Raw genomic sequence first — 26,213 nt, forward strand, 5'->3', positions numbered from 1 at the left:
TACTTCCTTCTCCAGCTCATTTTATAGATAAGGAACTGAGGCAAACAGGGGTATGTGACTTGCCCAGGGTCACACAGCTAGTAAGTGTCCGAGGCCACATTTGAACTTGGACAGATGAGTCTTCCTGATTCTAGGCCTGGCACTCTATCCACAGTGCCACTTAGCTGCCCCATATATTTATATATATACTTTATATTTAAATATATATTTTTAAATATATATTTATATATATACAAATATACTTGAAATTTTTTAGCTGCAGTGTCTAAAAACAAATCTCTCAGCCAGCAATGCAGGGGCTATGCCCAGGCTTGTAAGTCAATCTTGGGAGTAGGTAGGAAATAATGGTAGTGAGATAAGCAGGACACTTGTGTCCTAATGAGCTGATGAAGGGAAAACAACTCAGAACAGTAAGATAATAAGGCAAAAAAAATAACTGGGCATGCCCATAATCCCAGCTACCAAGGAGGCTGAGGATGGAGAACCTTGAGCTCTGGAGTTCTGAGCTGCAGGGGGCTAAGGCAATCAGGTGCGTGAACTAAGTCTGGTATCCATATGGCGAGCCCTCATGAGTGGGAGGCCACCAGGTTGCCTAAGGAAAAGTGAACCAACACAAGTTGTAAACTAAGCAGGTCAAAGTTTTCATGCTGATGAGAAGGGAGTTTGGGCCTGTGAATAGACTCTGTATTTCCAGCCTAGGCAAGACCTAGTCTTTACAAATCGTAAACAAACAAAAACCAAGCCAGAAAACAGGTCTCCTGACTTGAAAAGACTGAGTTTGAGTAGAATAAGGAGAGGCATTACACTAGGAAAAAGAGGAAGAAGTCCTTATCTAAGAGAATGCTTCCCCTTTATATACTGCCCCCCAATTCCAAAGCACCTCTGATCTTCTGAGACAGTAATCCCCAAGGGTTTTATGGTTAGATTCCAGGGGTCTGGAAATTTGGTCAGGGGAAAAAAAATGTAACTTTATTTTTCACTAACCTCTAACTGAAATTTAGCATTTCCTTTGATTATTAAAAAAAAAAATTATTCTAAGAAGGGGTCCATAGGCTTCACCAGACCAACTTCCAAAGGGATCCATGAGAAAAAAAAGATAAGAACCACTGCTCTAGGAGAAGACAGAGGAAGAAAGCCCCCCCCCCAATACTCATCTTCCCTACCTTCCTATGCACGAGGGCATGAATTATATAAAATAAAACACAGCTGGATGCACTAGACTTCATTTTTTGCAACTGCTTTGCTCGAAATACAGAACACACCCAGAATAACTGCAGCAAAAAATGATTTTGCTAGATCACAGAACAGCAGTAAACACTGAGAGGCACTGAGAACTGAAAATTCTGAAGCAAGGGTACAGCACCTATTTATCACCAAATTGTGAGCTCCACACCCCTGAGGAGGTGGGGTCTAGCAGAGAGGATGGGACAGGTAATGGGTAAGGACCTGATGAGTTTTTAACTGTATAGGCAAGACACAAATATAAAAGAATCCAGATGGAACAAGGGCAGACGTGACAAAAGTTGAAATCACACTGACCTCAGGGGAAGGATAAGGTGTGTGTGCAACTGGTAAGGCAAGGACAAAAGGCCCATGGGGAAAATGCTATTGTATCATCCAATGGAAATGGTTCTCTCTTATTAGACTGTGAGCTCCTTTGGAGAAGGGGCTGTTTTCTGCCTTTCTTTGTACCACCAGCTCATAGAACAGTGTCCGGAACACAGTAGTGGTACCTGTTGACTTGACTTTCCAGCCAGATGCATGACTCCATCATAGGAATGAACTGCCTCCAATTAGAAACTGAAAACAAACCGTGGCAGTTGTTGTCCTATGTGACTGCAAAGGGCAGAACAAGGAACCAGTGGATGGAGTTGTAATGAGGCAGATTTCAGACCCAAGAAAATATCTCCTAACAAAGGTGCCCCAAAATGGAATGGGCTGGCTCGGGAAGTAAGGCATTCCCCTCTCATAGGAGAGACCTTCAAGTGGAGGCTGTTGAGGATGTCATAAAAGGGGACTGCTGTTCTAGTACAGCTTATATAAAACAAGCCCCCTCCTTCTCTGAGTCTGTATAGCACTCAGACTGATACAGTGGTTTGAGAGTCTGAGGTGAGTGAGAACAAAGCTCCCTGAGAGACTCCTCATTCTTATTTATTCCCCAGAAGCCAAGAATGGGCCAAGAGCACCAATCAAAGTAGTACTAGACATGAGTCCCTAAAAGACCCCCCTCAGCTCCCATGGATTCAAAGATCGTCTCACAGAATCAGAGCATCTCTCAGTCAGAAGAGCTCTCTATGTAGATGACTCTCAAATCCATGAAGACAGGTACCACTATAAGGTGCATACTCCCAAAGAGATCAGCGAAAGAGAAAAAGGATGCATTAGCACAAAAAATGTTTATGGCAGTTCTTTTCGTGCTGGCAAAGAACTGGAAACTGAGGAGTTGTCCAACGGCTGAACAAATTATGGCATATGAATGGAATGAAATACAAAGTGATGTACAAAATGATGAAGGAGATGGCTTCGAAAAAACCTGGAGAGATCTGCAAGAATGGATGCAGAGTGAAGTAAGCAGAACCAGGGGGGTGATTTATACAATAATAGCGTAAAGACAAACAACTTTGAAAGACTTAAGATTTCTGATGCAATGACCAACTTCGGGTCTAGAATGCTGATGAGCAAGCATGTTAATCTCCTAACAGAGAGGTGGGTTTTTAAAAAATTAATTGCTATTGCTATCAGTTTGGGATAAGCATATTATTTATTTATCAATGTTATGCCAGGAAAGGATTGACCACGTCTCCCTAACTTCTCATCGAATCAGGCTTCCAAGGAGACATCATGTGATCTCACGGAGACCCAAGACCATGTGGTCTCAGAGAACCAAGCGAGTAGCCCAGAAGATGCCCCAGAAGCCCTAGAAGCCCCAGAATACCCAGATGATCTTTCATGGCATTATACATTGATCAAAGCTAACTGGGTACATCAAACAAAACTAACTGATTAGCATCATTCAATTCCATTGGTTGACATGACTCGAAGGTGGGCTATGTTAAAATGAATTCTACAGTTGACATCAGGGAAAAAGTGCAAAAGACCCTCACTGAAGTTGCTCAAGGCATTATCTAGGTGTGGTTTCATCTCATCAGTCCTTCACAGATCTAGACAAAAGAATCTCCATTCCTTTTGTTCTCTTGAGTTTGTCCCAAGTTTCTAAAGAACTGGACTTTCTGGAGTGTGGGAGAGAAAGTGATCTCTGGGTGCTCCTCAAAATCCATTATTAATAATTATTTTCTCACAGAGGTAATGGACTCAAAGTAAAGAATGAGATTCTCAAGACACAGCCAATATGAGATTTTTTTTCTTGACTCTTGCATAGAGTCAAAGGTTTTGTTTTCATATTTTCCCTAAATTTTAAGAGGGGAGATAGGGAAGGTGGGAAGAGGGAGAATTTCAAAAAGAAAGGAAAGAGGGAAACTGAAACATGTTTTTGAAATAGAAGAAAACTGAAGGAAGACCAGAAGGGATTATAGACAAGCAGGACAGCCTTGAAAGTTGCATGTTGAATTTATTAATATATTTAAAAGGGAAATCAAGTCATACATAATAAAGATTCCCAACCCTTCAATAAAAAAAATCATCTATTTAACATAGACCTAATCTCTCTCCTGACATTCAGTCCCATATTAATTCAATTCAATTTAACTTAACACATCAAATATCTGTTTAGTAGTTACTATGTAAAGGTCAAATACTGAAGGTGAAGCTTAAATACTTTGGCCACATAATGAGAAGACAGGACTCATTGGAAAAGCCCCTGATGATGGGAAAAGACTGAAGGCAAAAGGATGAGATGGACAAGATAGTATTATGGAAACAATGAACATGAACTTGGACAGACTTCAAGAGATAGTAGAGGATAACAGGGCCTGGTGTGCTATGGTCAATAGGGTCAGAAAGAGCAGTATACAACTGAATAACTGAACTTACTTTTTCTCAGAACTCTAAGAAGTACTGGGGATGCAAAGACAAAAAGTAAGACAGTCTGTCCTCAAGTTTATGTTCTGCTAGAGGGAAACAACATAGACACAGATAAATAAATACAAAATTTATACAAAGTAATGGGGGTGGGGTGGGGTTGGAAGAGTGCTAACAATTGTGGGGAAGGATAAAGAAAGGCCATGGCCTACTAGACATATTCACTTCTATGACATTTAGGCATCTCCAAAACGTTTAAAATGGAACTCTGGTCCTCCTGCAAGCTTCCTCATTTCTACTGATGGCAGCAACGTCCTTCCAATCACCCAGGTTTGCAACTGTGAAGTCATCTTCCACTCTTCTCTCTTCCTTAAGCCCTAAATACAATCATCTGACAAGTACACTTGATTCTACTACCTCAACCTCATCCACTCCCTTTCTTCAACTCACAAAACTTCTATCCTCATTTGAGCCCATATCACCTCCCACCAGGCGATTACTACAGCAGTGCTTATCTTAGGGTCCCTGAACCTTAATTAAAAAAATATTTTGTTAACTATTTCAATATCTTCGGTTTCCTTTGAAATGCTATGTTTTTAAAAACTTTATGCATTTAAAAATATTATACTGAGAAAGGGCCAAAAGACTTCACCAGACTGTCAGAAGAGATCTATTCTATCACCCAAAAAAGATTTAAGAACCCCCAGGCTATCAGGATGGTATTCTAATTGCTCTCTGCCTCCAGTTTATTCTTTTCCCCAATCTATCTTCCATACAGCTGCTCAATGGACACTCCTAAAACACATATCTGACCATGTCACCCTCATCTTCCCTCCCCCCAACTCAAATCCCCTCAAAGGTTCTCTAATGCCTTTAGGACAAAATAGAAAATCCTGAGCCTGGTATTTAAAGCTGTCCCTAATCTGGTTTGCACGTACATTTCAGTCTTATTTCTTATACTCCTCTTCACCACACACTCTCTTTCCAAGTTAAACTAACCTGTTAACTTCCCCACCCCTAACACAATATCCATCTGACAGCCAACTGTATTCCACATCTGGAACCCACTCTCTCCTTATCTCCACCTCATTCAAGCCCTAGCTTCCCTCCAAAGGATAACTCAGCTGCCCCACCCTAACCCTTCCCTACTCTTCCTAGTTATTAGCATTTTCTCCCTCTTGAAACTGCTTTTGGTTGTGTGCATGTTTCTAGTCTTCTTCGTACATTCTACAGTCCTGTCAAACCGGCCTTCTTTACACACGTCATTCCCATTTCTGTGCTTTTGCACTGCCTCTCTCCTATTCCGGGAAGGTTCTCCTTCCTCACCTCTATCTCTTAAAACTTTTAGCTTCCTTCAAGACTCAGCTCAAGAGCCACCTTCAACATAAATCCTTTCCTGATCCCCCCAGCTAATAGTGCCCTCTCCCACAAAATAACTTTGTATTTAGTTTGTATATACCATATATATTACAACCCCCAGTAGAACGAAAGCTCCTTGCGGGCAGGGGATATTTTTACTCTTTGTAACCCCAGTGTCCAGAGTATTACCTGGTATACATAAGTGCCTAATAAACGTTTGATTCATTGATTATATTTCTTTCAAAACAATGTAGTACCCTGAAGGCAAGGTTGGCTTCATTTTTGTCTTTGAGTCCCTAACACAAAGAAAGCTATGAAGGCAGCGAGATGGCACAATAGATAAAGTCCTGGACCCAGAGTCAGGAAGAACTGAGTTCAAATTCGACTTTGGGCAATTAGTAGTTATTTAACTCTGGGCAAGTCACTTCACCTCAGTTTCCTCATCTGTAAAACAGAGATGATATGAAAAGCACCTCCCTCCCAGGGTTATTGTGAGAAAACCAGATGTTTGTAAAGCACTTTGAAAACCTTAAAGTGCTATATAAATGTTAGCTATTATTATTATTAACACCTAGCATAATGCTCTGCACACAACATGTTGTTGTTCAGTCACTCAGGTGTGTCCAACTCTTCATGACCCCATAATGGGGTTTTCTTGGGAAGGATACTAGAGGGGTTTTCCATTTCCTTCTCGTGTGGATTAAGGCAAATACAGGACCATACTGCTAGTAAATGTCTCTGTCCAGATTTGAACGCAGGTCTTTCTGACTCCAGTCCCAGCACTCCATCCACTTAGCCACCTAGCTGCATATTACATAGTTTAACAAGGGTTTGTTGAACTGAATTCTTGGGTGGTTGGGGCCATCAGCCACAAAGAGTGGCAAAGGAAATCATGAGGGTAGGGTGGGGTGTAATTTAAAAGCTAAAGATAACTTGGAAAATGTAGCTACAACCAGATGACTCCTTTAGTAACACCACCATACAGGAGACAGGCAAGTTAGCCTTCCTTTAGTCCTGGGACAGAGGAAACATGAAACACCTGCCAAAAATTCAGTATTCAGTCAGAAAGGAAGTTAAGAACAATCAATAGGATGGCCTTCACTTTTAAAGGTTAACTATCTTATGATATTTGTTCAGTGGCTTCAGGCCTGTTGTCAGGTTTCTATTGGCTACTAGGCATTTTAGACTAGTTGTAAGATTGGAGTTATGCAGGGTTCACTAGGCCCTAGAGATGGTGAAGAGAGTAGAGTCAGATCTATGGAACTTAAATTCATTTCTTGTTATTCGAGAGGCATGGTGCTTAGAAGGCTAGGCTTGGAATCCCGGAAGCCTTGGTTCAAGCTTTGCCTCTGCCACCTGTACCAGCTATGTAGTCATCGTCAAATCACTCTCTAAGGCTAGATGAGGTATGTTGTCATTGCTGTTTGGTGAAAGGAGTTTCTACATCAAGGAATTCATTCATATAAAGACATCTCAGATCCAAACAAAACAAACAAATCGATTTATTACTTAGGAATATACAATTTAGAACTAGATCATTAAGTATAACCATGTCATTTTATAAAAGATGGAATTCCGTTGCAAAGATTTTTTTGGTCCTGTCTAACTCTTTATGACTCCATTTGAAGTTTTCCTGGAGAGATACTGGAATGGTTTGCTATTTCCTTCTCCAGCTTATTTTTTACAGATAAGAAACCCAAGGCAAATAGAGTTAAGTGATTTGCCCAGGGTCCCACAGCTAGTACATGTCTGAGGCCAGATTGGAACTTCTTTTTTTTTTTTAATTATAAAAGTATTTTGTTATTTCCAGGTACATATAGAGATAGTTTTCAACATTTGTTTTTATAAGATTTCTAGTTTCAAATTTTTCTTCCTTCCTCCCCGCCCTCCCCAAGACAGCAAGTAATCTGATATAGGTTATATATGTACAATCACATTAAACATATTTCTGCATTAGCCTTGCTGTGAAAGAAGAATCAGAGCAAAAAAGGAAAAATCTCAAAAAGGAAAAACAATAGCACCAAAAACAAAAGAAATAGTATGGTTCAATCTGCATCCATATTACAGAGTTCTTTTTTTTTTTCTGGATTTGGAGAGCATTTTCCATCATGAGTCCTTTGGAACTATCTTGTACCATTGTATTGCTGAGAAGAGTCAAGTCTATCACAGTTGATCAACACATAATGTTAATGATACTGTGTACAATGTTCTCCTGGTTCTGCTCATCTCACCAGATGAGTCTTCTTGACTCCAGGCCCAGTACGCTATCCACTATGCAACCCAGCCACCTCTTCTGAAAGATGGAAACCAAGGCCAAAAGACATATGATTTAGGGCTCATGACTGTGTACTGCCTCCCACACTTTCATAAGCAGGCTCCAGCTTCATGATGGCTGAACTGCTGAAGGGTTTCTGTTAGAAATCCCTGCCATCAGTCCCCAAACAAGCTTATCAGCTCGGAAGGTCCCAACCCTTCCAGTTCTCACTGCTTCCAGCCCAAAAGGTAGGGCTCGGCTTACAGGAAGGGGGAAGATGGGGATAGAAGCAAGAAAGGAGTTACCAAACACTAACCTCAATCCCTTTCCCAGGGCCAGCCTCCACAGCTCTCTTGGCAATGACCCCTCCAATGACCCCTCTCCTCTCCATCCCTCACAAGTTTTGGCTTTGATTTGACTGAATTATGTTTTAATTTGTGGTCTCCTCGATTCTGTAGTTTTCATGAGCTCATTATCTGCCTCATCTGTTTTGTGTTCAAGTCTAAAACAAGGTTTAAATAACCCTTCTGTGAAACCCTGTGAGATCAGCTGAACTAAAATAGTCACTCCTCCCATTCTCCAATACAGCCACTCCGGAAAAAGCACTAGCAGTGAAGCCAGTTGTTTTTTTTCCATCCAGAGCAGCAATCAGAGTTCTTGAGACCTGACAAAGTGATGATTACCTTTCCAAAACAAGTTTTCTGGCTCTGCAAAGGTAGGGAGGTGTGGCGGGAAGTCCCAAGCCTGGCCATACAAGGACTCTGCCACTAAACTGACTGTATGACCACAACCAACTCACTTCCTCTCTCTTTCTGCTTCCTTGCCTGTAAAATGGGAGAGTCAGGAGGAGCAAGCCTTAGGGTCCCTCTCCAGCTCTAATGTTCTGTGACTGAAAGTTTAAGGCCCAAAGTGCTGGCATTTTCCATGGCCTGCTCCAGCTCTTCAATTCAATTCCACAAGCATTTACTAAATTCTTACTATGTGTGTGCCAGGCACCACCCCAGGTCCTGGGGATCGGGATAGCAACCAGAGCTGTGACTTCATAGTATGGGAAGATCCCCTGTAACTAAACTCCTTTGAACAGTCTGGGTCGGCACCTTCTCTTAGAAAGGTTCCTAGAGCCCCCAAATGGTTACCTGCCTTGCCCTGGGTCTCACTGCCAGTAAGGACTGGAGGCAGAGTCTGAACCCTGGCTATGAGGTCAGCTCTACCCAACACACCAAGCACTCTGCCTCCCTCGACACAGGGGAGAAAAGACAGAAGAAAACAGGCACAGCTGCCCTAAAGGAGCTTCCACTCTACTCAGAACATTCTCCTGAAACTGGCAGAACAACACGAATTCAAAATCGAGGGAATCCATACTCCCTATAAGGATTTGTCTTGCTTCAATCTCATCACTATATTGCTGAAAAATCAGCAATCCACAACAGGGATTTTTCCCCCATTCATTCCCGCTTCTCTAAAACCTATTAAGTCTCAGACTCTGGCAGGGACAAAAGCACAGAAGAAGTTTGAGGCTTGGAGGTAATAGGACAACCTGAAATGGCAAACATTTTTCTGTCTATCCATCCATAAATTAGGACAGACAATGGGAGATTATTACTCATTCAGTATGCTTGTTTGGCCCAGAGATGTGTGGCTCCATGCCAGGAACCAGCAAATGCTGGTTAATAAACATGTAAATGTTTTATTTCTCTGTAGGTGATTTCACAAAATGAAACATCAAATTAAACACCAGGCTAATCTTTCTGCTAATGTCTTGACTCCCCAGCCATCTGGCTGCAAACCTTTCTAGTTTCATTTACCCACTGATTCAACCAGCACAGGCACACATGTATAGACCTATATATGTATGCTCCCTTCTCAAATACTCCATTTCTTCTGAAGGCAACCCAATTTTACTGTATCAACATCAAGGCTTTTGATTAAATATTAAATCCACATAAATACTGCATTAGCATTTCCCCTAACATGTAAGCAATTCTAAGTCAAATTAGAAACTAGGTTAGGAGGGGTTTTTTTTTGTTTGAGGGATCAAGCTAACCACCACAAATAGCTGCTGCTAAAAACACTGCATCAAAATATCAATTTCCTCCCAAAATGGGGTGGGGGAAGGAGGAAAGAACCTGCAATAGATTAAGTGTGATAAAGTGGGTTGAGTGACTTTAGTCTGTGGGCTAAAATAACTCAGCTGGTTAGAGGATAATAAGGCCAATAAATAATGGGATAAATGCCCACATGGGGTATTCCCTTTTGGAACCCCCAACTGCCATAGGCAACCATCTCATGAATTCACAGAATCTCACATTTGGAAGGACACAGATTGGCAACATAGGATAAAAGTTGGTATGTCATGAATAGTTTCTTCAAGAAGAAAATCTAGAAGTTCTGAGGCATGGTGAACACTGAAACCCCTCCACCCAATCAACACACACACACACACACACACAGGTCAGTGTGGAGGGTTTAGGGAGAAGTGGAAAGGGCTTGGAACCAGGGGACTTGAGTTTAATCCTGGCTCAGATACTCACTATGTGCCTTTAAACAACTCCTTTTATCTCTGTGGGCTTCAGACTATGTGAAGGTATATAAACTGTAAGGATCTATGATTAAATAAAATTCTGTCTCCTTGTAACATGCGATGACCATAGTCTGCCTTTCCAAGGCCATTCACATGGGAAAGCAGGCTGGCATAGTGAGCCTGGTTTCAAGTCCTGTCTTTGACATATACTGGCTGTGTGACCTTAGGCAAGTCAATTAACTTCTCAGTTCTCTAGGCCCTAGCTTCTTAAACTGTGTGTCAAGACCCCATATAGAGGGTGCATAAATAAATGTAAGGGCCACAAAAAGTTTGGCAACAGTAAAAGATTAAGTATGCCTATTTTATATACCTATACACCTGGGGTCACATAAAAATTTCTTGGGTGAAAAAAAGGGGTTGCGATTGGAAAAAATTTAAGAAGCTCTGCTCTAGGCCACTTGATAAGTGTTGTAGAAAGGCACAACTCTGAATTGGTGGAAAAAATTTTTTCACTCCAGAGGTTCCCTACAGCAACAAAATCATAATTAATACCCCTATCTTCCTGTTCCCCCTACCTCTATTGATGTGGTTATTACTGTTAATAAATTTCTTTCAAAATATCTTCAGTTCCTTCATTCTATCCAATCATCCCCACCAATTTTCCCATGGCAAGACTTTAAAGGTATCTCACCATTCTGATCAAGTGCCTTTGAACATCTTCCACCTGTTAGTATTTCTTCTCAAATGTGTTGTGCAGCGCCGAACACACTAAGTCTCAATATGCTGAGACCATGAAAGAAGGCAACATTTATCCTTTTTTATAGATGTATCTTCTAACCAACTAAGATAAAGTTAGCTCTTTTGGCTGCCTCATCACACTTCTGGCTCAACATGAACTTAAGTCTATTAAAAAATCTATTTGAGGGGCAGCTAAGTGGTACAGTGGATAGAGAACCAGCCCTGGATTCAGGAGGACCTGAGTTCAAATCCAGCCTCAGGCACATGACACTTACTAGCTGTGTGACCCTGGACAAGTCACTTAACCCTCATTGCCCTGCCCCGCAAAAAATCCATTTGAAATAGTTTCTAGTCATATACCCTGAGAGATTATATGCATGTATATACATATATGTGCTTCTATGCATGGTATATATTTGCAATCAACTTCGTAAACTCCAGGACTTCCCATTTAATTTCACCTTATTAGTGTCAGTCCACTGTTTCATTTTACCAAAATGTCTTTTAATCTTTATTCTGTCTCTCAAGCTGTTAGCTTCCCTTTCCTACATTCAGGTTATCTGCAAATTTTATAAAGTCAGCTAAGTGTTCTCTCAAGTTATGACTCAAAATACTGAATAGAAAAGCCACATGACACTCTACCAGAGACCTCCAGGTTGACATCAGTCACTCCCTATTTGAAGATGTCCATGGAGAGGGAACCAACTCATTGGACTAGCTCTCCATTGACTTAATTATACTATTGTGAAGCCTGTATCTCTGCAATTTAGTCACTAAGACATCAATCATGGAAGACTTGTCAAATGCCTTGCTGGAATCCAGATAGTCTATATATAAAGCATTTCCATTATCTAGCAGCCTAATAACCCTGTCCAATTTACAGGAAGCCTTTCCCAACTGCTCTTAATTCTAGTGCCTTCCCTCTTTTAATTATTCCCCATTAATCCTCTTTATAGCTTTCTTTGTATGTATTTGTTTGCATGTTGTCTCCCCCATTAGATTTTACACTACTTGGGGGTAGGGACTGTTTTTTCCCCCTCTTCTTTTAATCTCCAGTGCGTAGCACAGTTCTTGGCATATAGCAGGTGCTTAATAAATGTTTACCTGCTTTTTCACCCACTAAAAGGAAACAAGGTTATTATGACATGACTTGTTCTTAATGAACCCATGCTGGCTCACTGTAATTATCACTTCCTTTTCTAAGGACTCACAAAATAATCCCTTCAATAATCTGCTCTGGATCTTTTCCAATAATTAATAAAACGGGCTCACCAGCCTACAGGATGAGACAACTGCCTTCTTCTCTCCTTATGACAATCATGACATCTGCCTATTTCTAATCCTTCCATTCCCTAAAATTCATCAAATCAGATCTTGACAGAGACTTATGAAGAATCACATCTCCAAGTCCTTTATGTAGTTCACTGGAACCAGGTAACATGAACTCATTAAGGGAAGGTTGGTATTTTGTTTTGTTTTTTACTGGGTCTGTGCTTTTCAATGCAAATTTCCTGGGTTTTTTTTGGTTATACTCATTCTCCTTGGGGGGGTGGGGGGGCTCGGAGCAAAAGGGAGTTAAGTGGAATGGTTCTGCTCTACTTCCAATAACTATTACTGTTTTTCCATCTACTCTGAGTAGTTCAATCCCTTCCTTTATCTTCCTCTGGCCACTAAAAGGCTTTTCAAAAGCTCTTTGTTCTTGTTCTTAGCATCTATTTCAAGCTTAAACTCCTTTTGGTCTTCAGCCAGATGCTATTCTTCTGCTCTTTGGTTACCTGTCCTCAGTAACCCATACTGAACTCCTCTATTGTACATTATCTTTTTAAAAAGTGAAGCTCATCAATGAGTTCCTTATGTAGCCACATTCATTTCTTTAGATTTTACTCCCCTGCCCCCTTCACTTTTTCCTATGTGATCACAACATTAGAATTTTATTGTCCCATCCTTTCTTAAGTCAACTTTGCTTTTAAAATTTCAGTATGTTGAGATCCTGAAGCTATTCTGACTCTGGATTCGGTGAAATCCACTTTCCTAAAGTTTAGGTGTACTTTAAAACATTTCTCCCAGAATCTAAATTCTCAGACCTTGGAGTTAAACAAAAATTTTCATCATCTTTACAGACTATATGTTTGATCACCTGAATCACAAGGGCATGGGGGTGGGGGGAGAAAAGACACCAAGTATTTGGGAGAACTGACCAAGCCAGGAACAAAAAAGTCCCTGACAATTGAATCAGTCTGATGAAAAGTCAAGTTATAGGGCACCAAGGATCCCATCACCACAGCAGAGGTTCTAAAATACTGATAAATCTCTTTAGAACTTAGAAGAGAAAAATACTAGGGCTTTAGATAAAAAGAAGATTTCAAAGAAGAGCTCTGGCCAGCTAGAATCCAAATGGTGATGAAGTAAAAGGTTTCAAACCACAGAAGAGGCCAAAAACCAAAATTCATTCCCTAGTCTTGAAATACAAATAATTCTTAAAAGTCAGAAAGTATTCCAATGAAATTATTTAAGGGAAAAACAATAAGGAAAGAAACATTTATATAGCACCTTCTAGGAAGGACAAGGTGGATCAAGTGCCAGGCCTAGAGTCAAGACTTACCTTCTTAAATTTAAATCCAGTCTCAGACCCTTAGTTTGCCCTCAGTTCTTCAAAAAACCCTAAATGGGGTCATAAAGAATCAGACAAAAAAAATGACTCAATAACAACACAGTCCAGACTTTGTGGTAGACACTTTGCTTATTATCTTATTTGATCCTTAGCATAACCCTGGGAGGGAGGCAGGTGTTATTCTTGTCCTCATTTTAAAGGAAACTGAGACACACATAAGCAAATTCATCTGTCTCTAGCCATAGCTGCCCAGGGTACTGAGAAGTGACTGGCCCTGGAACACACAGCTAAGATGTGTCAGATGCAAGACATGAAGCCTGGCTCTAAGATTAGCTCTTAATCTAGTACACCACTTTGCCTTTCTGTTTTCTAGTTTAATGAAACATAACCAACAGAAAGCTATAGACTATAGAGAAAAGATCAAAGTCAAGTTCTAGCCCCAAGGAGCTTTAGGAAACCGGCTCTAGAGTCAAGAGGACATAGGTTCAAATCCTACTACGTATGGGTGTGACCTTGGCAGAGTCATCTAATGTCTCTGATCTGCCCATTTTAAATGACAGGGTTTATCTAGATGACCTCTGAGGTCTCTTCCACATCTAACTCTTAAGTTGGCAAACTAGTAAATGAGGTTAGTGTGAGTCAAGAAAGAATGGTATTTACAATAAGGGCTGGTAGAGGCAGCTAGGTGACACAGTGGATAGAGCATCAGCCCCAGAGTCAAGTGGACCTGAGTTCAAATCTAGCCTCAGACACTTACTAGCTGTGTGACTCTGGACAAGTCACATAACCTTGACTGCCTCCAAAAATAAAATGAAGGCTGGATTTCAAGGTGGAAACAGTGACAACTAGGGTTAGGTATTGATTTGCTAAAGTTAGCAAGATCTGGAAAGAACTCAAAACCTGAGAAAGAAAATAATAACCTCAGTAACAGATGATTAAAGCATGTTAGTTCACTGGCTTTTAGTTTGTGGCTATGTTCCCTCAGCTGTTTAGAGCAGAGAACTAGAATAAACACCAGAGTTATTTCATCTAGTAAATCACAGGTTTTCTTCAAGTCTTGGCTACAGTAAAACCTTCTGCAAGAATATTTTTTCCCAGTCTCCCTCAATGCTAGTATCTTTTTACTGAATAGTGGAGTTTATAGAATCATCTCATAATATGAAGAGAACAATGTTAATAATACGATTAAAGGAAGGAAGAAAAAACCATTCAGATTCACCTACAGCAATTTTCATTGTTTACTCAGTCTGACTGTTCATGACCCCATTTTGGGGGGTTTCTGGGCAAAGATACTAGAGTAGTTTGTCATTTCCTTCTCCAGCTCATTTTGCAGAGGAGGAACTCGATTAAGTGACTTGCCCAAGGTCTCACAGCTACTCAGTGTCTGAAAGTCCAATTTGAACTCATGAAGATGAGTCTTCCAGATTCCAAGCCCAGAACTCCATCCTCTTCTCTACAGAGCTAAAGGCCAAATTAAGGAAACAAAGATTGAGCAGTTGACACACTAATTAGCATAATAATACTGAAAATGCAATTTCCAAATTCAGGGAACAGTAGAAAGGCAGAATAAAAGACAAAAGGGATGCAGGAGTTTTCCAAGATGATTCTGATCATTTAAGTGACTAGGCCAACAAATGACAAGAGTTCAGTAGAAGTAAACAGAAAATAATTAGTCTGCAAGCAAAAATCAGACTTATAGCACATGTAACAGGCAAGAGGTTTTTGTTTCTTTGTTTGGTTTTGTTTTCTGGTTATTCACCCCAGCAAAGCAGTCTGGAAAGCAAACCAGGACTCTGTCACAAAGAAGTGGATGGAGGAAAGGAGAGAGGGCAGGAAAAAAGAGTTAGAAATGAGCCATCCTGTGGCTAACATGGAGTCTTTATTTTATACAGCCTAAATTTCATGGATTCTTTCTTTCTGGAATTCACATACGACAAGAAAACAGAGTGCCTATTCTGTGAGCATAAACCAGCCATGCAGGAGATGTAAAGAACTTATAGAAAGAATATAAGCACTTTAGGGGCAGGGACTGTCTCACTTTTCTAGCTCCATCCCCAGCACTTAACACAATGCCTGGAACATAGGAGACACTTCATAAATGTTTGCTGATTGACTGATTCCCTCAACTCATCAGCTAGGACCCCAACAAACCAATGGCAAACCCTTTGGTTTAATATTTCCCTTCAATTGCTGGTTGAGGGGCTGGAGTAACCACAAGATAATGAACTCAACTTCATGTACCCCCTTTTACAGAGTAGCTGGTCCTTCATCTTTGATAATGAGTTCTCTGTCACCAGAAATCTTCCGGCAGACTCTAAAGGACTACTTGTTAGGGATGCTTAAAAAAAAAAAAAAGAAAAAGTATTCTTTTTAGATTCTTTTTTAGAATCTCATCCTAACCCTATAAAGTTCTTCCGATGACATCATCATTCTGCCTCCTTTGCAAATTATCCTAAATGTGGAGGTTATCTCCACTTTAATGCTCAACTCACTGCTTCTCTATATATACACTTTATGGAAAGCACATCTATTTTTTGTTGCTGACTCCCAAATTTACATCTCTTTTTCTTCTCTTGTAATCTCTATCCTCATATTTCCAACCGCCTGCTGGACCTTTCTATTGGGAACAATCTACCATCACTCCTGCTCCTGACTTGACTATTTTTGTCACTCATACATTCATTGTCATGCTATGCAGGCCCAAAGCCTCAGGCAACTTTGATTTCTCTGACAGTCCCCAGTCCTGATGAGTCTTCTCCCTACCTCTCTCTACTATCTATCCATTCCTTACTTCCATTATTCTAGAGTTCAGATTATCACGTCATATCTGAGCTAAGTGGCAGCTGATAGGATGGAAGTCAGGAGGACCTGAGTTCAGATCTGACCTCAGATACTTACTAGCTGTGTGACCCTGGGCAAGTCACTTGACCTTCTTTGCCTAAGTTTCCTCATCTGTAAAATGAGCTAGAGAAGGAAATGGCAACCCCTTCCAGTGTCTTTGCCAAGAAAAGCCCACATGCAGTCACAGAGGATCAGACACAACTGAAATCCCTCAACAACAATATATCTGAGCTACTGCAATAGAATCCTAAGTGATCTGTCTCCCAGCCACTAGTCTTGCCAAACTTTAATTCACACACCACCAACAATCTAATCACCTACTGCTTTGATAATAGCTCTCTGCCAATTCAAAAACTGCCCTACAGAGTAAATATCACAGTGACACTTCACTAACTCAAAAGCCTTTAATAACTCCCCTTGAGCATGCCCTAGATAGTCCTACATTGGTTGGCACCTTTTCTCACACTATCTGACTCACTTCCTCCTGACATCATACACGAAGCACTGGGGGCCACCTACCTACCGGCACTACAGGTTATACAAAAAGTAGAAAGCAAATATGGTCCATTCCCACCAACCACCCCTTCTCCACCCCCCCCCCCCAGCTTTCAGATTCACCGGGAAGTAATGTGAAACAATCAAGGCACTTCAATCCAGTTGAAACATTTATGAAGTGCCTACCATGTACAAAACATTCTCTGGCACTGCAGAGACAATGATGAAAAATGGCAGTCTCTCTTTAATTTAGAGATATTTCAGGCATAAAAATAACTAGAATTATGGATGAGATAGAACCTGAGTTAGGCCTTGAAGGGGCAGACTTGAGTAAGTGGAGATAAGGACAAAGCAAAAGCATGAAGCTTTGAGAGGTCAGAATTTAAAAAGGTGGCAAGCAGTCTAGTTCAGCTGGAACCAATTTTTTTTTTTGGGGGGGGGGGGGCAGAGAGTGAATGGCCTTGAATACGAAGTAAGCCATTTCTGTTTTGTTCTCTAGGTAACAGGAAGTCGCTATATGTTTTTGAGTAGGGAACATATCTAAGCCTGTACATTAGGAAGATTACTTTGACAATGAGCTGAAAGAATAGAAGAGGAGGAGAAAGTATTAGCAGTTAAGTCAGAATGGTCCTAATAAAAGTGAAAACGGTGGAAGAAGTCTTGTGGAGGTAGAACCAACAAGGCTTCAGAACTGACCAGATGCAGGATGGTAAGAGTCAAAGATGATTAAAAGTTTTGAGCCTGGGTGATTAGAAAGATAATGGTGCTATCAACAGACATGGGGAAGTTAAAAGGAGCAGCGTGTTGGGCATGGAGAAGGATAGGAATGGAATGGTTTGGATGAGTTGAACTTGAGTTATCCACAAGTTAAGAAGGCATCCAAGAGCACATCTATTTAGAAACAAGGGATTAGAGAGAACGGAGAGGTATCCAGAGAGCTACAAGTGGTATTAGAGTCATCTGCATACAAAGGACCGCAGAAACTACTGGACCAGAGAGCATCCAAACATGGGGGGGGGGGGGGGGGGAAAGAATCCCACAAAAGGATCAGTCAAAGTAGTATAAGTAAAGCTGGGATCAAGAAATCAAAGAAGAAAAGAGTATCCCAAAAAAGGGAATCCACAGCATCAAGTGGTGCAGATAGATCAAGGAGGACAAGGACTAAGAAACAACTGACATTGCTTAGTGAAGTAACATTTCCTAACTTGCATCTTTTCATCTTGTCTACAAGAACAGTCAAGTCAAAAAGTATTTAAGTTCCTTCCCTCCTTCATCTATCTATCCATCTATATTTTCTATACATAAATATATGTATATACGTATGTGTTTGTGTGTGCACATATGTAAGATATCATGCTAAATGCTGGGGATACAAAGAAAGGTAAAAAACAACAAATTCTGTGTTCCTGCTCTCAAGGATCTCACAGCCTAGAAGGGGAGATAAAATGAGAACAACTATATACAAACAAGACACATACAAGATAAGTTAAAGATAATCATAGAGAAGTCACTAGCATTAAGATAGACTGGAAAAGTCTTGTAGAAGATGGATTTTTAGCTAAGACTTGAAGAAAGCCAGGGAAGCCAAGAGGCAGAGATAAGGATAGAGAGAATTACATGCATGAGGGACAGCCAGAGAAAATACCCACCATCTGAAGTTGGAGTGTCTTGTGTGAGGAAGGAGACAGGCATAAAAGGCTTTATCTGCAACCCAGGTAAATCATAACTATAGCATTCCCCTAATCTACTAGGTTAGCATGGCTGTCAATGTTAAAATACCTTTAGGTCAGGGATCAATCAATAGGACCCACCAAATTTTCTGTGGTGTTTTTAAAGTTCTTCAACCACAGGCAAACAGGCAAAAGGGTTGAAGAGGCAACCTCTGGGTTTTCAGATGTATCTTACCTTGTGAAATTGCAAGAGCAGCCTTAGCTTCAAGGAGTAGGTGGGAGTCCAATCTCTGACACTTGGTGACCATGTGACCACAGGCAAGTCACCAAACTTCTACTCTCAGTGACCAGGTCGATCTTCTGAGAGTCTAGATTGCAGAATGGTTGTTCATCTACACTGAGTTAGCCAAACCAATGAAATCACAGACCAGACCAAAAAGGGCTGAAAATTGTTTAATGGAAGGAACCAGGTTCTAGTCATACCCAGGCTCGAACACAGTTCACTTACATATTACATTTCACATGAAAGGTAATGGATAAAAGGTCCCAGGATGGTAAAGACATAGAATGAGTTTCCTACCAGTAATCTCCTGTTCTTCTGAAGGAATCAACTTGTTTAATATTTACAACTTCTAAACAGTTCATGAGCTGGTATCCCAAAGAGATTTAAAAAAAAAAAAAAGGGAGGGCGGGAGGACCTATTTGTACCAAAAATATTTATAGCAGCTCTTTTTTGTGGTGACAAAGAACTGGAAATTGTGGTGAGGCTCATGAATTGAGAAACGGCTGAACAAGGTGTGGTATATGATTGTAATGGAATACAATAGTGTCATAAGAAATGACGAGCAGGCTGATTTCAGAAAAACCTTGAAAGAGTTACGTGAACTGATGCAAAATGAAGTGAGCAGAACTGGGAAAACATTATATATAGTAACAGCAACACTGTACAGTGTACATCAACTATGAATGACTTAGCTATTCTCAGCAATACAATGATCCAAAACAATTCCAAAGGACTCATGAAGAAAGACACTATTCATATCCAGATAAAGAACTGATGGAGTCTGAATGCAGATCAAAGCATACTAATTTCACTTAATTTTTTGTTGGTTTTTTGTTTAGTCTGTTTCTTCTTTCACAACACGGCTAATAGGGAAATATGTTTTATGTGAGTGGACGTATATAACCTTTATTAAATTGCTTACTGTCTTAGGGAGGGGAGAAATTGAGCGAAAGAGGGAGAAAATTTAGAACTCAATTTTTTTATATGAATGTTAAAATCTGTCTTTATATGTAATTTGAAAAAAATAAAATACCATTAAAACAAAAACAAAGAGTTCATAAGCTGGAAATTCACTTCACTACATATTTGGGCCAAATTCAAGTATACTCTTGTTTCTCACTTAACTGTACTTATATTCTGGGCAAATGCAGCTTTTTCCTAAACACTCAATGCTATCAGTCCTTTAAAGAGCAATCTTTCCAGACTGCAAAAGAGGGATGGGCTTAGATCTAAAACTCCTTCCAGGTCTAAATCTAATATCCTGTGAACTCAAATACCACCTCTTCTATGAAACTTCCAGACATTTCCTCCTCAGAATCCCTAGAGCACTCTGCTTACCTTTCTCTTGTGTATTTATGATGTATTATTTTGTATTATAATTACAAGTGTACTTCATATTGTTCCCTATTAAACTTAAGCTCCATGCAGACAGACTATTTTACTCAAAGATCTCTCTCCCCTGGAGCTTAGCGCAGTGTTCTGGGTACATCAGACACTGAGTAAATGTTATGTGACTTGAAATGATGCAATTTCTTCTATGGCAATCAATCACCGCTAAAGTTTCCAAATTTTCCACTAAAGAATTATAAAGGAAATTCAAAGGTTAAATGTGAGGGATGGCAATAGTGTGATTTTTTTTTTAAGTGATTGCCTCAACAAAGCAAATCCAAGACAAACAACAAATTCAACTTTCCAGATATCAGTAAGACATAAACATGACTTGGTGACAAAACCAACCTTCACATCAGGTAATAAAAACATACAAAAACCAGGTGGGTTGGCAGGGTTTGTCAGGCCAGTGTTTAATTAGATGGAAAATGGGCTGCAGACAACTCAATTAATTCCATCCTCTGGAAGAAATCAAAAGCCAAGATAAGGTTGACTGAAGACAGATGCAAAGCATAACTTTCCGCAATCACAGGGACACAACAAAGGGAATCTACATTCTCAAGGGTGACGTGGGCCACTCCACACCCTGCCCCCCACCTTGTGACTCTTTCAGGAGTCACACCTTGTGACTCTTTCAGGAGTCCCACACAAAATAAGAGCTGCCAAGCCCATGGCAAAGCAGAAAGGTCAGAGCAGGAAAGAAGCTTATTACTTATCAAGGCCTTTAACATTTCAAATGTTTATTTTCATATAGCTAGTTCTGAGCAGGGTCATACAGGGGGACTATGGTCAATGACTTTCCCAGGCATTATTTATCCCATCTGCTGATGGCAGAGTTTTCTTTCCTTTCCTGAGGTTCCCTCCAAAGGCACGCCATGAGACTGGATGGGGAATTCTCTGTTTTAATAGTTAATGCTAGGGGCAGCTAGGTGGCACAGTGGATAAAGCACTGGCACTGGAGTCAGGAAGACCTGAGTTCAAATCCAGCCTCAGACACTTAACATGTACTAGCTGTGTGACCCTGGGCAAGTCACTTAACCCCAATTGCCTTACCAAAAAAAAAAAAAAACCCCACCACCCAAACCCAAAATAGTTAATGCTACTATTTCGGTTTAAGGAGAAAAATGTCACCTTCTAATTCTAGAAAGCCCTTTGTTTTCTTCCAAGACATCATTTTTTCTTGCGGATTCCATTACTGATAGTCCTATTTTCAAGAATCTAATTAATTAGATCCTTTCCAATGAAAGCTGTTTCCCACCCCAATCCCCAAGGTAGAGAACAGAAACAACTTCCATCTTCTTCTCATTCCCAATGAATGAAGCAGGGCCTTACCCCTACCATCCCACCTCCCCATCCACTCCCCCACAAAAAACTGCTGCCAAATTAAGTTATAGCCCAGTGTTCTCAGGTAAAGATAAGGACTAGACTGGTGATTTCACTCAGATGAGGAATTCCCCCTACTGTTGCAGGCTGGTACCTTTTCTATAATTTGGGGACTTGCCCAGAGTCACACAGCCTGTATAAGTCGGGGGCAAGACTAGAATTGGGTCCGGGTCTTCCTGGCTTCCAGGCCAGCACTCTATCCACTATCCCATTTTCTGTTCTCAGTTGACAAATATTTATTTCTTGGATAAAGAGTACTGTGCTAGGTGCTAGGGATGACACAAAGTTTGGCTAAGATATAGTCCCTGCCTTGTGGAGCTTACAGCCACTAGGAAAATGCAGTAAGAACACAGGTAACCATAATGCACTGTATTACATAGAGAGGTCACTCTAAAAAAATACTACAGAGATCAGATGCAGAAAGGATCATGACCAATTAGGGGAGAAGGGAAACTAGGTGGTGTTGTGGATATAGCAATGGACTTGGAGCCAGAAAAACCTAAGTCTGAATCTTGCCTAAACTAGCTTAAAACTGCCCCCAAACTTGCCAAACGTGATGATTAGCTTGAAGATACAGAAGTGGGAAAATGTAGCACCTCTTTAGCGGGACGGAGAACATGGCTAGTACGTGGAAAAAGCAGTTCCTGCCCCCCCACTGCAAATCAACTGCTTTTCCCAATGACAGACTTGTCTTTCTAACCCTTTTCCTAACTGACATCAGCCTACCAGTTCCTGTTTTCTTCAGGCTCCATCAGCTGGGAGCTTCATAAACTCTGAGTTCACAGAGTGGTGATTTTCACAAAATTAGAGTTCCTAAAGTTCCAAAATATCACCTTTCATCTGTAGTTCCCTCTAAAAACACAGCATGGTACAGTAGAAAGTTTTTGAGAGTCTGAGGACCTGGGTTCAAATCCCATTTCTCACTTTTAGTGACTGTGTGACCTTGGACTAGTCACTGAATCACTCTGGGCCTATTTCCTCATATGTCAAATGAGAGGGTTGGCCTAGATGGCTTTTAAAGTCCCTTACAACTTTATCTATACAAAGTACAAAAAAAAGTCAGGAGGGCATTTTCAATTCAATGGTCAAAAATGCAGAACATATTGAGGCCTTTAGAGGTCTCAGTTCAGCACTAACTTATCCCAGAAACACTGAGAGAACATGAATTGTGAAAAGAGTCCAAATCTTGATGGGTCCTTTATGGTATAAAATATAACCCAAACTTTGAAGAAAACGTGTTAATGATTAACTGGAGGATGGAGGAGGAGAGGAGGGAATGTGAGTTCTGCTTATGTGGTAATCCTGGTTTTTTTTGATGACTCTAGCTAGGGAAAAAAAATCCTCCCCTCTTGCTCTGGCTGGATTCCCTTTTAGAATACAATGATTGAAAGTTTAATAAGAGCATTTGAAAAACAATCAGCAGTGGTTTCACAGTCTTTCTTTTACTTTCAGAAAACAGATTTTAATTAAACACCTCTCTGGTTGCTCTTACCATGCCTTCAGAGGTTCAGGGCTGCTGGAGCTGAGGGCAAGAACAACAGGAAGTGGACACTGGAGGGGTTGGGGGGCAGGGAGAGACAGGGGTTATAGAAAGAAAAAAGTATCCTGTGTTTCTCCTCAAAAATAGTAGGGAGGGGAAAAGGGAAAGGGAGGATTCTTCATGTAAATGTGGCAACCTGTCAAGTGCAAATTTTTCAGACTAAATTTACATATCTTTATCTGGAGAAAAGGCTTCTTAAATACCACAGTGAAAAAGAACAAAAAGTTTCAAAATTCTCATTCAATTCAATTTAGTAAACATGTATTAAACACCTAATGTTTTAAGTGTCAGGCACTAAGCTAGGCACTGGGGATACAGAAAAAGAGGCGAAATACAATCCCTGCCCATAAGGCGCTGCCTATCCAATGGGTGGAGAAGGGAGAGGGGTTGGAGAAGCTTCCCGTAGGGAGTAGGAATTCAGTCTGGACTTAAAGGAAGTCAGAGAAATCAACAGTGAGGGAAACCGGAGAAAACCCACTGAACTACTGCAAATCCTGCATCCTAGTAGATTATGCCAAGGGAGAATCCAATGTGATCCTGCACATGCTCAGATGTTCCTGTAACAGTGTAATCCAAGTTCCTACACACTGATTTCTTAATACTTGAACACTGAGGTATGTAGATCCAGGCCTCAGGGCTCTAGAGGGACTTCGATTAGCAGGGCTCATCAATTCTTTAGAAAGATCTTCATTTACAAAGCAAAATGTGAGATGACAGTGTGAAAGAAAGAAAAAAACAGATTCACCCAAAATTTAAAAATGCAGCAGTCATTAAGGACCAATCATTTTCAGAATATGCCACAGAACAGGTTAGGGGGGAAAAAAAGACGCAGTCTTTTTCCTGAGGGTTTTTAAAAACCTCTACACTGCTCCCTAGAAAACAGAACTCAAGTGCTTCATTACCCTCAGACTCTTAACACTTTATAAATACCCCTATGACCAACCAGGGAGTGCTTGCTGCCTGCTTCCCTAGTAAACCAGTCCAACAGGATTTGATCCGGAAATTAAATATTCATGTAGCTGTGGCCATATTCCCTTCAAAATAGATATCAATGACCTAGTTAGTGTGCAAGCACAGTTCTCTCATATCCAAGAAATGCCAAGACAGAAAGGCAAGCTCACCTACCTAGCCAACAGTCCCACTCTCAAATATGTAACTAACGCAATGTGGCATTGCATATCAAAAGAAAACAATACCCGAATGTCCGTTGCTGATAGTAATTCCTCAAAATTTCCTTTAAACATAAAACATTCTTGAAGATAAACAGACATAGAGATTCCTTTAAGTATAAAATATTCTGGAAGATAAACAGGCATACAGATAACTTGAAATGGTAATTCAAATGGCTCTTAAAGGGCAAAAAATTTTCAAGGAGGCTCCTACCAACTACCACCAAATGATGCCAACCCACTGAAAGATACCTTTATTACTTACTCACTAGTTATGAATAACAGCCATCTAGGTCATGTAGTCTGCTGATCTACCTCACCAAAAATCCGTTCTTTAGCACCTTAGAGAAAAAGGTCATTCAACCTCTGCCTTAAGACTTCCACTGATGGGGAACTAAAAATGGCAGGGTCCTGTTCATCTGTGAAATGAAGCCTGTGGAAAAGAGGTTCATTAGCTACTTAAACTATTCCCAGCCTCCCAGTCTAACAACCAATTCAGAGTCAAACCAAGGGGTAGCTTGCCAGAGATTGATTCTACCTAATGAGTACAGGAAAAGGCATGGAAGTACTTTAAACATCCCACATAGCTAGTCTGTGTTCACAGAATGTACAATCTCTTTCACCAGTGTGAATATAAAAATGGCGAACTTGCTCAGGAACTGGAGGCTAAATGTCCTACTGATAAGTACCAAACATAACCAACAATGTTGGTCACATTGGAAGCATCAGGAAAAGTCCTCAAATCAAATCTAATTCATGATGTCAAAATAATACCAGGAATCGACATAAAATCAGCTGTGGCAGAGGGAAGACCCCAGGAAATCAGGAGAGTGATGTTTCAAAGGTTAGTGTTGGATGAGCCAGGGTGGGGAAGACCTCCCCTTGGGTACTGCCACTGAGGCTGAAGAAAAAAGGTGGGGAACCTGCTGGTGATGCTAGTCCTACCAGTAGTATGCAGACTGCAGTACATGCCTACTTCATCTCCACTCTTTCCCAAAAGTGTAAAGTCTCCCTGTGTCAACAACACAAAAGATTCCAAGGTAGAGGTGATGGATTGGGGCTCATCTTTGTGTAACTTAAAGAATGGCAGTGAATTTTATTTGGGGGGAGATAGGAACATTGTAACTGGTTTGTATCTTCTTGAGGGGGGTGGGGTATGCCCACTGAGGAGAAAAAAACAAGAGTTGGATAATTTTATGGGAATTAAATAGGAAAGTAGGAGAACATTACAGAACTGATAAAAATGATTAGTTTCTATTATATTAATAAACAATTATTAAACTAAGAGTCAGGTTTTTTTTATCCTTAATTTCCTTATTTAGGGCCCAGACTGAAGAACATGGCTAATTGATGAGATTGCCCTAATCCTCAAGGCTTGGATCATGGGTGGGACCCCACCCAACTAGGAGACCTTACTTGTGTTTAGAGTGTAAAAAGAATCTAATGTAGGTTAATTCTTGCCCCACTGGAGTTTAGGGTGACCCAGCTCAAGGAGAAAATCAACCAATGGTCTGGGTAGACATGGATTCCTCAGTCCAGATTACTGGAAGCAGCTGAATCTCAAGATCAAGTCACTTTCAGCAAGAGGAGCTGAAGACTTTTAGCCCTTCTCCTCATCCACCAATCAGGGTTAATTTCTCCTGTCCGGGGCATTTCCTTTCAAAAAAATATTTAAGGCATTCAGTGTCTCCATTAGGTGTCTTTGGTTGCTGAGAGAATCCACTGACCATCAATTTATTATTAGCTAGCCTAATTAATAAATTGATTATTAATTACCCAGAAACTGTCTCTGGGGCTTTTCATTTGTCACAGAACCCACCATACAATTTGGGGGCATCCTGATCAGCTGAGAGTGAGCTTGAGTGCCCATGTGGGTAAATCCTAAACCAGCATGGGGCTTTTCTTGGATGGTAGAAACCATTCTTTTATGAGTCCATGAGGGAGTCATAAACTTACAGTCTGGAAAGGTTCATGAAAGAAGG

General features: G+C 40.6%; 1 protein-coding gene across 3 annotated transcripts in view; it reads right to left on the reverse strand.

Moving 5' to 3' along the window:
- Nucleotides 1-26,213, reverse strand: part of SMCO4 (single-pass membrane protein with coiled-coil domains 4) — an 84,777-nt gene that overhangs the window by 33,906 nt on the left and 24,658 nt on the right. Inside the window, exon 3 of one of the 3 annotated variants that reach the window (XM_043991014.1) lies at nt 13,453-13,511. The exons of the other annotated variants lie outside the window; for them this stretch is intronic. The gene's annotated coding sequence lies outside the window, so the exon portion shown is untranslated. The remainder of the gene's footprint in view (nt 1-13,452; nt 13,512-26,213) is intronic. 3 annotated transcript variants of the gene reach the window in all.

This window comes from Dromiciops gliroides, chromosome 3, assembly GCF_019393635.1.
Source record: "Dromiciops gliroides isolate mDroGli1 chromosome 3, mDroGli1.pri, whole genome shotgun sequence".
Taxonomy (NCBI): domain Eukaryota; kingdom Metazoa; phylum Chordata; class Mammalia; order Microbiotheria; family Microbiotheriidae; genus Dromiciops; species Dromiciops gliroides.